Source organism: Pavona decussata, unplaced genomic scaffold (genome assembly GCF_977016875.1).
Source record: "Pavona decussata unplaced genomic scaffold, jaPavDecu1.1 SCAFFOLD_244, whole genome shotgun sequence".
NCBI lineage: Eukaryota > Metazoa > Cnidaria > Anthozoa > Scleractinia > Agariciidae > Pavona > Pavona decussata.
The window spans coordinates 217,501-232,080 of NW_028145649.1; positions in this window are offsets into that span (position 1 = coordinate 217,501).

Below are 14,580 nucleotides of genomic sequence, written 5' to 3' on the forward strand. Positions count from 1 at the left end.
GTGACGGTCTCTATTAAATTTTCGACTAAACGTTCTCTCGCAGAACTGACAAGGATGTGCCATAGCCTAGTTCCGCGATGCTTACTAGACGCTTTCCTCCCTTGAAATGAGTAAACCAATAATTTTTGACTCATTTATAAAATTGAGTTACTCAAAGAGAGCTGAGTAACTGATAATAGCCCATCATTAATCGGTACGATACTCTGGACGCTCAAGTGGTACTCAGCCAACGCGAGTATTACCCCATTGTGGTACATGCTCTGAGAGGTCAACTGTTACTCATGCAACAAATGCTCTGAGCGTATATATGCTCACGTTACTTGTTATAGGTGGTTTTAGGGCGCAACAGAACAAGTAATCGTAAACAATTTCTTGATCCAAAATAAAATTTTATTTTTTGTAGCATATACTATAGAAGAAATAGCGTTGTGCAACAGAATTAATTTTATTGAATAAACATGATAAATTATTACAAACGCATTTCAAAGAGAATGATGCTCATGATGATTATTATCGTTACTGTTATTCAAATTCACATTAAATATGCCTTTGTTGGTTTTCCTCTGTACATGGTGCATACGGAAGCTTCTACAATCAATTTTCGAATTGCTTGTTACTGCTTAGTAATCCCCCGATTACTCAAAGCGAAGTTGATTGTTAATCTCATTGGCGAAAAAATCAATATCCCTGCAATGGACTTCTCTTGCTTGAGCGCAGTAATCCCTTGTCGGTTCCACTTCCGATAGTTCTTGGTCGGAGTAACGAGATCTTTGCGGATCCCTGAAATAGTGGTAATATTGTCCATTACACGAAAATAAATAGCGTTTAGAATGCGAGTTTTCACTCCCTCTAAATGCACGACGTCACCGGCACTCCTGAGTTCTAAGGATGATAGTTAAATGGAAGTAATGGGATGTTTAGGCAGGTCGCTGACGTAGGTTTCCCATTTGTCGCTGAGTTTGAATCCGAGAGCACCACAAACATTTTCTGCAATCCTCCTAATACGTGAAAGATCAACTTTGTCCACAACTTGATCGAAGTCGCGGAATCACGCTTCTTCGATTTCTATCATTAAACATGAATGTTGTCGCTGACTGGGATGATCGATAGCACAACCATGACAATGTTCACATTTTTCTTGCTGAATGAGTTCATCACATACATCAGCGAAAGCGAGCTGAAAGACATGGCCAACCAATACAGGTCCACGATTATTTTCCACATTTTCCAATTCGTCTATTGGGTGAAACGTTACGTTAGGTGGTTGGATCTGATTCTTTGGTTCCATTCTCACTTCGGTGAAAATAAGGCGGCTGAGAGGTTGGCGACAGAAAAGCTATATTGTAAAGAATACGCAAACTGGCAACCCTTATATACATTTAATCGGCTCGACTCGTCTAAGGCGGTTAAACCTGTCTCGTGTTGCTGTCTCCAAAACCGGTTTTTTAAAAACTGTATAAAGTGACTGTGACTGTGCTCATCACACATCACTTTCAAGTGACTTCGAAGATGTGTTACCCAAAGTGTGGACTCTGTCATCAAAATCTCGAAGTGATCAAATCCGCCTGTTGTATAGCCTACATTCGCTGTTCAAATTGGAAAGAATGTCCGTTCTTCTGCCCTGAAGAGAGTCTCCATGGCTATCAACAATGCGTGTGTTACCGTGTGATCCCTGAGTACAAAATATGTGAAGGTGGGAAACCGCTACCTTGCAAGCACATGGACACGCCCACGTTAAGGGTGTCAAGATCAGCAAAGAATCCATTCAGGCCCTACTTTACTTGTAGATAAAAGGAAATGTGCAGATACTTTCAATGGGGCGATGAAATGCCTAGCCTGCGTGGCAGGAGCTAGAAAGGGGAAGGGAGAGGGGGAAATTGGGGGCGCGAGAAACGCGCGGCGCGAGGGAGAGGGGAAAAGGAAGCGCCTGCAGCGAACCCATTGTTTATTTCGTCTTTCTCGTTCGTCGGCGAACGAAAAATCGCCATTGGTTCGATTTTAATTATGCCTCAATCATTGCCTGATACGACCTTCTGATTGGTCCAGATGTTTTGGAAGCCATTTGAGACTGAAAATCAAGATGACAGATGTACTCGAAAGAGACAGGGAAGCCAAGTTTGAGCAAATTTTGAAGGAAATCTTGCTGGAGTTAGAAGATAAAGGTCGCAAAATAACCTTAAAAGATAAACGGAGAAAAGCGGTGAAACAACTGTATGGAAAGAAAGACTTGGTGGCAGCTTGGTGGCAGTTTTACTGACGGCTTTCGGAAAGAGTCTTATCTTCCAGTTGCTGGTGTTATTAGAAAATAGAAATCGCAATGGCCACACTCAAACTGCTCCTCTGCTAGTAATTTGCCCTCTTACTAGCATTATTAACGACCAAATTTGTGAAGTGGAGAGTATGGGTTTATCTACGTGTAATTTGTCGGAAAAGCTCGCACTCGATGGATTTCTGCCAAACAATCGCCTTGTGATCAAAATTCTCACCCATTCGCTGTTGCAGAGTAATCATTGATTTGTGGGACATATAAACACCCAGGTGGTTTAACCGCCCAAAGTCTTTAAAACTAACACCACCGTGGAAAAGAATTATCGAAATCCTGTACGCAACAGCAGACGTCATTCTTTTCGATCAGCCATACCGCTTATGTGTTTATCCATTATTTCACGCACTCTGGGTTCCGGCGAAAGTAAGCAATATTTCTATTGGCTGGCATTTGACAGGCAGACCGTCGCAAATGTTGGCCGTTTGCATATTAATGAGGGGGCGAGGCGAAATAAACAATGGGTTCCCTGCAGGCGCTTCCGCGCCGCGCGTTTCTCGCGCGCCCAATTTCCCCCTCTCCCTTCCCCATTCTAGCGCCTGCCACGCAGGCTATGAAATGCCTTTGGATGCATATTCTCAAAGGGAGGTGTACAAACAAAGAGAAACTGAGATGGACATGAGGAAAAAAGATGGAAAACAGCTGCAAACACCCAAGCCTCACAGACAGTTTGGCAGAACAGATAAACTGACTGATTTCATGTAAAATTTATGACCATCATTCTCTTTGATTACTAAGCAGTTAAAAGCAATTCGAAAATTGATTGTAGAAGCTTCCGTATGCACCATGTACAGAGGAAAACCAACAAAGGCATATTTAATGTGAATTTGAATAACAGTAACGATAATAATCATCATGAGCATCATTCTCTTTGAAATGCGTTTGTAATAATTTATCATGTTTATTCAATAAAATTAATTCTGTTGTACAACGCTATTTCTTCTATAGTATATGCTACAAAAAATAAAATTTTATTTTGGATCAAGAAATTGTTTACGATTATTTGTTCTGTTGCGCCCTAAAACCACCTATAACAAGTAACGTGAGCATATATACGCTCAGAGCATTTGTTGCATGAGTAACAGTTGACCTCTCAGAGCATGTACCACAATGGGGTAATACTCGTGTTGGCTGAGTACCACTTGAGCGTCCAGAGTATCGTACCGATTAATGATAGGCTATTATCAGTTACTCAGCTCTCTTTGAGTAACTCAATTTTATAAATGAGTCAAAAATTATTGGTTTACTCATTTCAAGGGAGGAAAGCCTCTAGTAAGCATAGCGGAACTAGGCTATGGCACATCCTTGTCAGTTCTGCGAGAGAACGTTTAGTCGAAAATTTAATAGAGACTGTCACGAGACGCAGGGTTGTCACAAAGGTCTAATGCAAAACCAAGAGGAGATGAGCAGTCAAGATACTATTAGTGAAGATCATTCTCCGGATACTTTTGTTCAAGCAAACGCAGATGAAGGACAACACGTAAGGAATCTAAGTCACGACAATGAAGAACGAGAATATGATGATGATGGTGATGATGATGATGATGATGATGATGATGATGATGATGATGATGATGATGATGATGATGATGATGATGATGATGAGGCTTACGAGGCTGATGATAAAGATGAAAGTGACGAAGAAGATGATGATGAAAACGGTACAGACGACGACGAGGAAGATGAAAGCACAGATAGTGACAGTGAGGATGATGGTAGTGATCCCTGGGATAAGTTGCGTGGGGAAGCTATTCGTGATCTGAATTCAGTTTGGGAGGAACAGGTCGAAGAGTACATAATTCAGGGTTTGCGAAAAGAAGATGCGGAGGCTCGAGCATCCAATCTGCTTCTTCCTGCTTATACAAAGAGGCTTCGAACCTTATATCCACATTATCTGAAGTGGTACTGTGATCTTAAAACTGATCCAGTTCATAACAAAGTAATAAAAACACTGCGTAGTTTTATGGAAGAAGATGAAATGGATTATACAGAGGCGGCAGAGGCAGCAATCAGTAAACGGAAATACCTACTGAACAGACTATTTGAAAACGAGGAAGTGCTTAAATAAAGTTCGAATGGCGAAGAAGCAATCAGCTACAAAGGACAAAAGAGAAAGTATCATGAAAGTTGCTAGTAGTGTGACAAATGAATTCCTAGGCCGGATAATGTCTCAACGTAAAACCAAACTTAAATATTTGGACGAAAAGACGAGCAAATATCCAAGCTGTTAGGTACAGCAATAACCATGACAAATATACACAGCTCATAAATAGCATAACATGAATAAGACGGAGAAAATATGTACCGCTCCTTTCACTGCAGCAACATGAATATTGTTTTGTAGTGTCGTTTCTTCTTTAGACTCCTTTAACTATGTAAGAAACTGTGCGTTTATGAATTCAATAAATTGTTTATGATCGCTTGTAATCTTGAGTGTTGTCATTTTTCGGGTTCGGTACTTTGGACATCACCCTTTAGTTGATTTGTGTTAGGCACCGCATCTACCTCTAACCCCAGTGTCACAATTTAGTGTCAATGAGCAGTATTTTGGTATAATGAGTAACTTTAAATGCTCGGAGCACTTTGAAAAATGGGTATGACGTGGTTACAGCGTTTAACTTTTACTCGGAGTAGTATGTGAGTAAAACGGTTTATTCACCGGCTTTATTTCAGTAATTAGTATTGAGTTGTTTCTATCGCTTGCAAGATATTTCAATTGCGTTGTGTCTGCGTGAAGCGAATGCTGGAAACGCTCAGTGTAGAATTGTAAGAGAATTCGATTGTTTGTTCACTTGAATAGATAGAGTAGACAAAGATTTAGAAGTGTCTGTGAGCGTCATGATTCTATTTACGTTGAAACAAGTATTCTCTTACACTGGGTTGGGAAGTGTACTGAAATTTGCTCAAGTAAACGCTGAAGTTAGAGAGTCGAATATGTGTTACCACCCACTGAAGGAAACCTTTACTAAAATAAAAAAACGAATTCTGCGTTCGCTCAAACCTCAAAAGTGTTGTTTCGATAATTGAAATATTTCTTTTGCCAAATTAGAGCGGTTTTGGTTCTGTTTTAGTTAAAAATGCGGTTTCACTTGTGAAAGTGCGAACAAGTAATTGGAAGGTCTTAGTTTCGACTCCTCAGAGAAGCACTCGGATTTCCTTTTTTTTTTTTTCATGCGCGTCATTCACTTCGGTGTTCGCCGCAAATATGAAGAACGCGATTCTTACGTTTAGTTTACAAAACAACACACACACACAGACACTTTACGCGATGCATTTGCGTTTGAATAAACGAGTTTGTGTGCCGCGTAAAATAACTTTTTTTACACTTCTTATTTTGTTACGACGCCGAGCAGTAATGTGATATGCGCTAAAGTAAAATCGGCACGATGCGTATTTATGGTAATACGGGTATTAAAACACCTCCTAAGGATGCTCAAGTTAATTCGCCGCGTTCTTAAGGTATGTGTGCGCACTTTATGTGAGCGTGTTTCGCACGCGATGGAAGAGATTACCGTGCTGACATAAAATTTACGCGATGCGTATTTATGGTAGATTGAAATACGAGAATTGAAACACATCCAAAAGGATTCCTTTTTTAATTCACCGCTTTCTTAAGTAATGTTTATCGCACTCTATTTGAGCATGTTTCGCACGCGATGGAAGAGATAACATCGCTGACTAAACTCTATACCATATGTGTTTAGTTGTGTATAATCCAACGGGTATGAAATACGAGTACTGAAATGCGTCCAAAGGACGCCTAAGCCGCGGTTAATTCACCACTTTATTAAGCAATCTATGTGTTAAGCACTATATTTGAGTGTCTTATTTACATACTATGCTTGACTCTATAACCCTAAAGTACAAAGAAGTTACGCGATGCGAGCCTAGTCACAAATGCAAAAGCTGAGTAAGTAAAACTACGAGAAAAGTAGGATCGAAACCCACCAATCATATTTTGCACTATCAGCTGCTTTATTCTTCTTTAACTTGACAAACTTGTTTTTTATTGCCTGTTCAGCGTTTTCTTCTTTCTACAGCGAAAAGCTGAGTCAGCAAAATGACCATTGTTAGAATCACATTTGTATGCAAGAACAGATACTCGCTTCTGATTTGCGTTTACGGTTAACCGGTTTTTTGCTCCTCCGACCAATGCAAACCGGAATAAAATAACCTATCAGGTTTTAGAGTTAAATCGCACTCAGCAAACTTGAATTTGCACTGTGCACAAAGCGAAAGACATTGATGAGAAGAAGTTAAGTAAGAGAGAAAAACCTCAAGATAATCAGAAGCTGATGTAACAAAGATTACTGTAAGATTTGTAAACTTCCTGATGTATGTTAGTTACCTTCTCGGTTTGCAGTTGTTTCTACATTTTCAAAGAGAGTATTGAATGCCGTTACTTGTAGATTCTTTACGAGTAAACTGTTCAGTAGAAGACGCGAATGCGTGGAATCGTTTGTAATATGCTCGAAAATTTTATGCGTACTGAAGCGGTTTTGTTAATTGTTAGCTCTCAATGATGTTTGCGAGGACGACGCTGTTTTAAGTTGACACGGTAGTTTACTAGTTCTGTGCGTTGGAACTCGTTATTTGAACGAAGTGAAATCGCTTCTCCTTACTGCTCGAAGAAATTTGCGCTTTCAATTGCATCGTTTTACTTTAGGTTTTACGAACAAACAGAACTAAACTTGTTCGTTTCTCAAAGTTTTGTGTGCATACGACGCTGTTCATTTCTCAAAGAAAGAACAGAGCGCGCGTAAATATGCTCGAAAACTTTATGCGTACTGAAGCGGTTTTGTTAATTGTTATGTTCTCAATGATGTTTGCGAGTCGACGCTGTTTTAAGTTGACACCGTAGTTTACTAGTTCTGCGCGTGGGAGTTCGTTATTCGAACAAAGTGAAATCGTTTCTTTTTATTGCTCGAAGAAATTCGCGCTTTCAATTGCACCGTTTTACTTTAGGTTTTACGAGCCAAACAAAACTAAACTTGTTGTTTATTTCTCAAAGTTTCGCGTGCATACGACGCTGTTCATTTCTCAAAGAAAGAACAGAGCGCGCGTAACCGTAAACTTATCTCTCTCTTCTTCTAGTTGTTTCTCAAACATTTCGACTAGTCGCATTTGATTTGCGTTATTACAGTTACATGAAATCGATTTCACGGGTGTTTGTGAGTATTGTCAAAAGGCAAAATTATTCAGAGTGCACCATTTTGATTTGAATATGTTAACCATTCATTCTGAAGAAGTTCGCCTATATATTTATAGTTTCAATGTGAATTGAATGTTACTTTCTCTAAATATAAATGCAGTTCTATTCGCGTTATATTTGTCGTTTGAAGCGTTTCTATTTGGACGACATTTTAGACTGTTTCTTAGCAGTCATGTAGTGATAAAGTCAATTTCGTTAACATCATTTTAACTTCGTGCTTAAAGCCGGGTTCACAAAGCTAATTAATTATTAAGATTTTTTGTTTTCTTTAGAATTGTTTGGCACTCGCCTATTGTTGCAAAGCGAACAACATGACTTTTATTTGAATATAAGAAGTCAATTGTGAAGTGCGAATTATTTTGTAAAGTGAATCATGTATAGTAAACGCAGGAACATGTTTTCGCTTTCCTTTTGCTGTCAACATTTTCCTTTCTGGAAAATTAGTTCAGGGAAACGATAGTAACTGAAATCGGGTTTAACAAAGAGGATTTTTTTTTTGCGTTCTTTTGAATTGTTTAGGACAGGCGTATTGCTACCAAGCGCACAACATAACTTTAAGTTCAATGTAAATAGTCCGCAGGCTGTAAGGTGAGGATAATTTTGTAAAGTAAATCGTGTATAGTGAACGCACGAATCTGCTTACGCTTTCCTTCCGCCGTCAACGTTTTCTTTTCCAGAAAATTAGTTTACACAAACGAGGGTTACGCGGCAACGAAATCGGTTGAACGAAAACAACGCAAACTGTGTATATTTTCATTTTTTTTTTGTTTAATAAATAAGTCAGCAATAGTGCAAGCGGCGGCAATTGATTTATGTTTGCACTGTTTAAGTGAAAAAAAAAAACGTAGACACAATTTGTGGTAAGACTACCGCTCTGATTTATGACTTTGAGTTAAGAATCCACTCATGAACCCTGTAGTTTAATCCTTTGACGCAAGTTTCCAGTCAGCTGTTTTCAAAACACGGAAAAAGACCCAAGTTTAAGAGACAATTTGCGAGAATGGATAATATGACTGATTTCATGTAACATTCAGGACCATCATTCACTATGGAACGTGTTTGTAATAATTTATCATGTTTTTCAATAAAATTATTCGAGTTGATATGAAATATTGTCTCGTGTCCATTTCTGGGTGTTACAGCTAACTGACTGCTAATTTGAACAGTGACAGAGATTAAAAAAACCGGTTTGTCTAGTCTGCGATATTAAGGTGACGATTTTGAATTTTAATAGTGTTCAAAACTGCTTTGGCCTGGTTTTTCTAATCTCACAACCTGTTTCAACTTGTTTGACCGTGACGTGAGTGGCCTCTCATTGGTTGTCAACTTATCCATTGTTGTTTCCCTATATATTTGCGATACCACCAGGCTGGTTGGGCGGAACCGTAACAACAGAGCTCAGTACACTTTACTAATAAACAACAAACTCCAAATCATACATACACTTGCATTTCATTAATCCCTTCCCTATATCTACCGCATGCCATGTCAACTTACGCTTAAAACCAGTTTAGGTGACCCCTGAATCTATTTGAATACATGAATAAAATTGATCTAGTCATTCGACCCATACTACTTGGGGTTAGTAATTCTTACGTTTGCGGGTCAGTTTTCTTACGTTTGGGGGTTTTTGTAATTCTTACCTTTGGGGGTTAAATTTCTTACGTATGGGGGTTACAAATTCTTACGTTTGGGGGTTAGATTTCTTACGTTTGGAGGTTACTTATTCTTACGATTAGGGGTTAGTTTTCTTACGTTTGGGGGTTAGTAATTCTTACGATTGGGGGGGGGGGTTACATTTCTTTTGTTTGGGGGTTAGTAATTTTACGTTTGGGAGTTAGATTTCTAGCGTTTCGGGGTTAGTATTTCTTACGTTAAGGGATTATTTTTCTTACCTTTGGGGGTTAGTTTTTTTACGTTTGGGGGTTAGGAATTCTTACTTTGCGAATTTAGATTTCTTACGTTTGGGGGATAGTAATTCTTACGTTTCGGGGTTAGATTTCTAACTTTTGGGGGCTAGTAATTCTTACGTTTGGGGAATACAAATTCTTACGTTTGAGGGTTAGTAACTCTTACGTTTCAGGATTAATAATTCTTACGTTTGGGGGTTAGTGTTCTTACGTTTAAGGTTAGTAATTTTAACGTTCTGGGTTTACAAATTCTTACGTTTGGGGGTTAGATTTTTTACGTTTGGGGTTAGTATTATTACGTTTGGGGGTTAGTTTTTTTTACGTTTGGGGGTTAATAATTACCTTCTGGGGTTACAAATTCTTCCGTTTGGGAGGTTAGTTTTCTTATGTTTGGGGTTAGTAATTCTTACGTTTGGGGGTTAGATATCTAACGTTTGGGGGTTAGTTTTCCTAAGTTTGGGGGTTAGTAATTCTTACGTTTAAGAGTTAGTTTTCTTCCGTTTGGGGGATAGTAATTCTTATGTTTGGGTTTTACAAATTCTTACGTTTGGGGGTTAGTAATTCTTACGTTTGAGTTTTACAAATTCTTACGTTTGGGGACTACTTTTCTCACGTTTGGGAGTTAGTAATTCTTACGTTTGCGGGTTAGTTTTCTCACGTTTGGGAGTTAGTAAATCTTACGTTAGGGGGTTAGTAATTCTTACGTTTAGGGGTTAGTTTTCTTACGTTTGGGGGTTACAATTTCTTACGTTTGGGGGTTAGATTTTTTACGTTTGTAGTCTACAAATTCTTAAGTTTGGGCGTTAGTTTTTTGACGTTTCGGGGTTAGGAATTACGTTCTCGGGTTACAAATTCTTACGTTTGGGGGGTTAGTTTTCTTTCGTTTGAGGTTAGTAATCTTACGTTTGGGGGTTAGTAATTCTTAAGTTTGTGGGTTAGATTTCTAACGTTTGGGGGTTAGTTTTTCCAAGTTTGGGGGTTAGTAATTCTTACGTTTAGGGGTTACATTTCTTACGTTTGGAGGTTAGTAAATGTTACGATTGGGGCTTAGTTTTCTTATGTTTGGGGGATAGTAATTCTTACGTTTGGGTTTTACAAATTCTTACGTTTGGGGGCTAGTTTTCTCCCGTTTGGGAGTTAGTAATTCTTACGTTTGGGGGTTAGTTTTTGTACGTTTGGGGGTTAGTAATTCTTAAGTTTGGGGGTTAGTTTTTTTACGTTTGAGGGTTTGTCATTCTTAAATTTGGGAGTTACAAATATTTACGTTTGGGGGTAGTTTTCTTACGTTTGGGGGTTATATTTCTTACGTTTGTGGATTAGTAATTGTTACGTTTGGGGGTTAGATTTTTTTTACGTTTTGGGGTTACAAATTCTTACGTTTGGGGGACAGTTTACTTACGTTTGGGGTTTAGTAATTCTTACGTTTGGGGGTTAGTTTTCTTACGTTTGGGTTTAGTAATTCTTACGTTTGGGGGTTAGATTTCTTGCGTTTGTGGGCGAATAATTCTTTAGTTTTGGGGTTAGTTTTCTTACCTTTGAGTGTTAGTAATTCTTACGTTTTGGGGGTTAGATTTCTTGTGTTTGCGGGTTAGTAATGCTTACTTTTAGGGGTTAGTTTTCTTTCGTATGGAGGTTAGTAATTCTTACGTTTGGAGGTTAGTTTTCTTACGTTTGGAAGTTACTATTGCTTACGTTTGGGGGTTACAAGTTCTTACGTTTAGGGGTTAGTTTTCTTACATTTGGGGGTTAGTAAATCTTACGTTTGGTGTTTTTGATTTCTCAAGTTTTGGGGGTAAGTAATTGTTACGTTTTTGGAGTTAGCTTTCTTACGTTTGGTGGTTAGATATTCTTACGTTTGGGAGATAGATTTCTTACGTTTGGGGGTTAGTAAGTCTTGCGTTTGGAGGTTAGATTTTTTACGTTTGGGGGTTACAAATTCTTACATTTGGGAATTAGTTTTCTTACGTTTTGGGGTTAGTTTTCTTACGTTTGGGGGTTAGTATTTCTTACGTGTGGAGGTTACAAATTCTTACGTTTGGGGGTCAGTTTTTTTAAGTTTTATGGTTGGTTTTGTTACTTTTGGGGGTTAGTAATTCTTACGATTGGAGGTTACAAATTCTAACGTTTGGTGGGTTAGTTTTCTTACTCTTGGGGGTTAGTTTACTTACGTTTGGGGGTTAGATGTCTTACACTTATGGGGTTAGTACTTCTTAAGTTTTGAGTTAGTTTTCTTATGATTGGTGGTTAGTAATTTTTACGTTTGGGGGTCAGTAATTTATATGTTTCGAGCTTAGTTTTCCTACGTTTGAGAGTAAGTAATTCTTACTTTTGGGGGTTAGTTTTTTTACGTTTGGGGGTTATCTTTCTTACGTTTGCAGGTTAGTAATTTATACGTTTGGGGGTTAGATTACTTACGTTTTGGGGTTATAATTCTTTCGTTTGGGGGTTAGTATTCTTACGTTTGGGGGTTAGTAATTCTTACATTTTGAGGTTAGTAATTCTTTCGTTTGGGGGTTCGTTTTCTTACGTTTTGCAGTTAGTAATTCTTACGTTTGGGGGTTAGATTTCTTGTGTTTGCAGGTTAGTAATTCTTACATTTAAGGGTTAGTTTTCTTACCTATAGAGGTTAGTAATTCTTACGTTTGTGGGTTACAAGTTCTTACGTTTGGGGGTCATTTTTCTTACATTTGGGGGTTAGTAAATCTTACCATTGTTGTTTTTGATTTCTCAAGTTTGGGGGTTAGTAATTGTTACGTTTTTGGAATTAGCCCTCCTACGTTTGGGGGTTAGCAATTCTTACGTTTGGGTGATAGATTTCTTACGTTTGGGGGTTAGATTTCCTATGTTTGGGGGTTAGTAATTCTTAGGATTGAGGGTTAGATTTCTTACGTTTGGGGGTTAGTAATTCTTACGTTTGGGGGTTAGTAAGTCTTATGTTTGGGGGTTAGTTTTCTTACGTTTGGGGGTTAGTAATTCTTACGTTTGGGGGTTAGTAAGTCTTGCGTTTTGAGGTTGAATTTCTTACGTTTGGGGGTTAGTAATTCTTATGTTTAGGAGTTAGTTGTCTTACGATTGGGTGTTAGTAATTCTTACGTTTGGGGGTTAGTAATTCCTACGTTTGGGGGTTAGATTTCTTAAGTTTGGGGGTTAGTAATTCTTATGTTTGGAGCTTATTTTTCTGACGTTTTGGGGGTTGCTTTTCTTACGTGAAAGGGTTAGTAATTCTTAAATTTAGGCGTGAAAAATTCTTACGTTTGGGTGTTAGTTTTTTTACGTTAGGGGCTTAGTAATTCTTACGTTTGAAGGGTAGATTTCTTACATTTAGGGGATAGTAATTCTTACGTTTGGGGGTGAGTTTTCTAACGTTTGGGGGTTAGTATTTCTTACGTTTGGAGCTAGATTTCTTACGTTTCGGGGTTAGTTTTTTTACGTTTAGGGGTTAGATTTCTTACGTTTTGGGGTTAGATATCTTACGTTTGTGGGTTAGTAATTCTTACGTTTGGAGGTTAGTTTTCTTACTTTTGGTGGTTAGTTATCTTACGTTTGGGGGTTAGTTTTCTTACGTTTGGGGGTTAGATTTCTTACGTTTGGGGGTTAGTAATTCTTACGTTTGGGAGTTAGTTTTCTTATGTTTGGGGGTTAATAAATCTTACGATTGGGGGTTAGTAATTGGTACGTTTTGTGGGTTGGTTTTATTACTTTTGGGGGTTAGTTTACTTACGTTTGGGTGTTAGATTTCTTACGTTTGGGGGTGAGTAATTCTTTACGTTTCGGGGTTAGTTCTCTTTTTTGGGGGGGCTGGTAATTCTTACGTTTGAGGGTGAGTTTTCTTACGTTTGGGGGTTAGTAATTCTTACGTTTGGGAGTTAGTTTTCTTATGTTTGGGGGTTAGTAAATCTTACGATTGGGGGTTAGTAATTGGTACGTTTTGTAGGTTGGTTTTATTACTTTTGGGGGTTAGTTTACTTACGTTTGGGTGTTAGACTTCTTACGTTTGGGGGTCAGTAATTCTTTACGTTTCGGGGTTAGTTTTCTTTTTTGGGGGGGTTAGTAATTCTTACGTTTGAGGATGAGTTTTCTTACGTTTGGGGGTTAGTAATTCTTACATTTGGGGGTTAGATTTCTTACTTTTGGGGATCAGTAATTCTCACGTTTCACGGTTAGTTTTTTTTACGTTTAAGCGTTAGTAATTTTTACTATTGGGGGTTAGTTTTCTTACTTTTAGGGGTGGGTAATTCTTACGTTTGGGGGCTACAAATTCTTACGTTTAAGTTTTAGCTTTCTTACGTTTGGTGGTTACTAATTCTTACGTTTGAGGGTCACTTTTCTTACGTTTGTTGATTAGTAATTCTTACGTTTGGGGGTTAGTTTTTTTACGTTTGAAGGTTAGTAATTCTAACGTTTGGGGTTAGTTTTCTTACGCTCTGGGGTTAGTAATTCTTACGTTTGAAAGTTAGATTTCTTACATTTGGGGGTTAGTAATTCTTACGTTTGGGGGTTAGTTTTTTTACGTTTGGGGGTTGATAATTCTAACCATTGGGGGTTAGGTTTCTTACGTTTGGGGGTTAGTAATTCTTATGTTTGTGGTTTAGATTTCTTACGTTTGGGGATTAGTACTTTTTAAGTATGGGTTTTTTTTTTCTTATGATTGGTGGTCAGTAATTCTTACATTTGGGGGTTAGATTTTTTACGTTTGGGGGACAGTAATTCTTACGTTTTGGGGTTAGTTTTCTTACTTTTGACGGTTAGTAATTCTTACGTTTGGGGGTTACTTTTCTTATTTTGGGGGGTTAGTAATTTCTAAATTTGGGGGTTACAAAAATGCTTACGTTTGAGGGTTAGTTTTCCTACGTTTGGGGGTTAGTAATTTATACGTTTAGGGGTTAGATATCTTACGTTTGGAGTTTAGTAATTCTTATGTTTGGGGGTTAGTTTTCTTCCTTTTGGGGGTTAGTAATTCTTACGTTGGGGGTTAGATTTCTTACGTTTAGGGGTTAGTATTTCTTACCTTCGGGGGTTTGTTTTTTTACGTATTGGGTTAGTATATCTTACGTTTAGGGGTTAGTTTTCTTTACGTTTGGTAATTACAAATTTCTACGTTTGGGGGTTAGATATCTCACGTTTGGGGTTTAGTA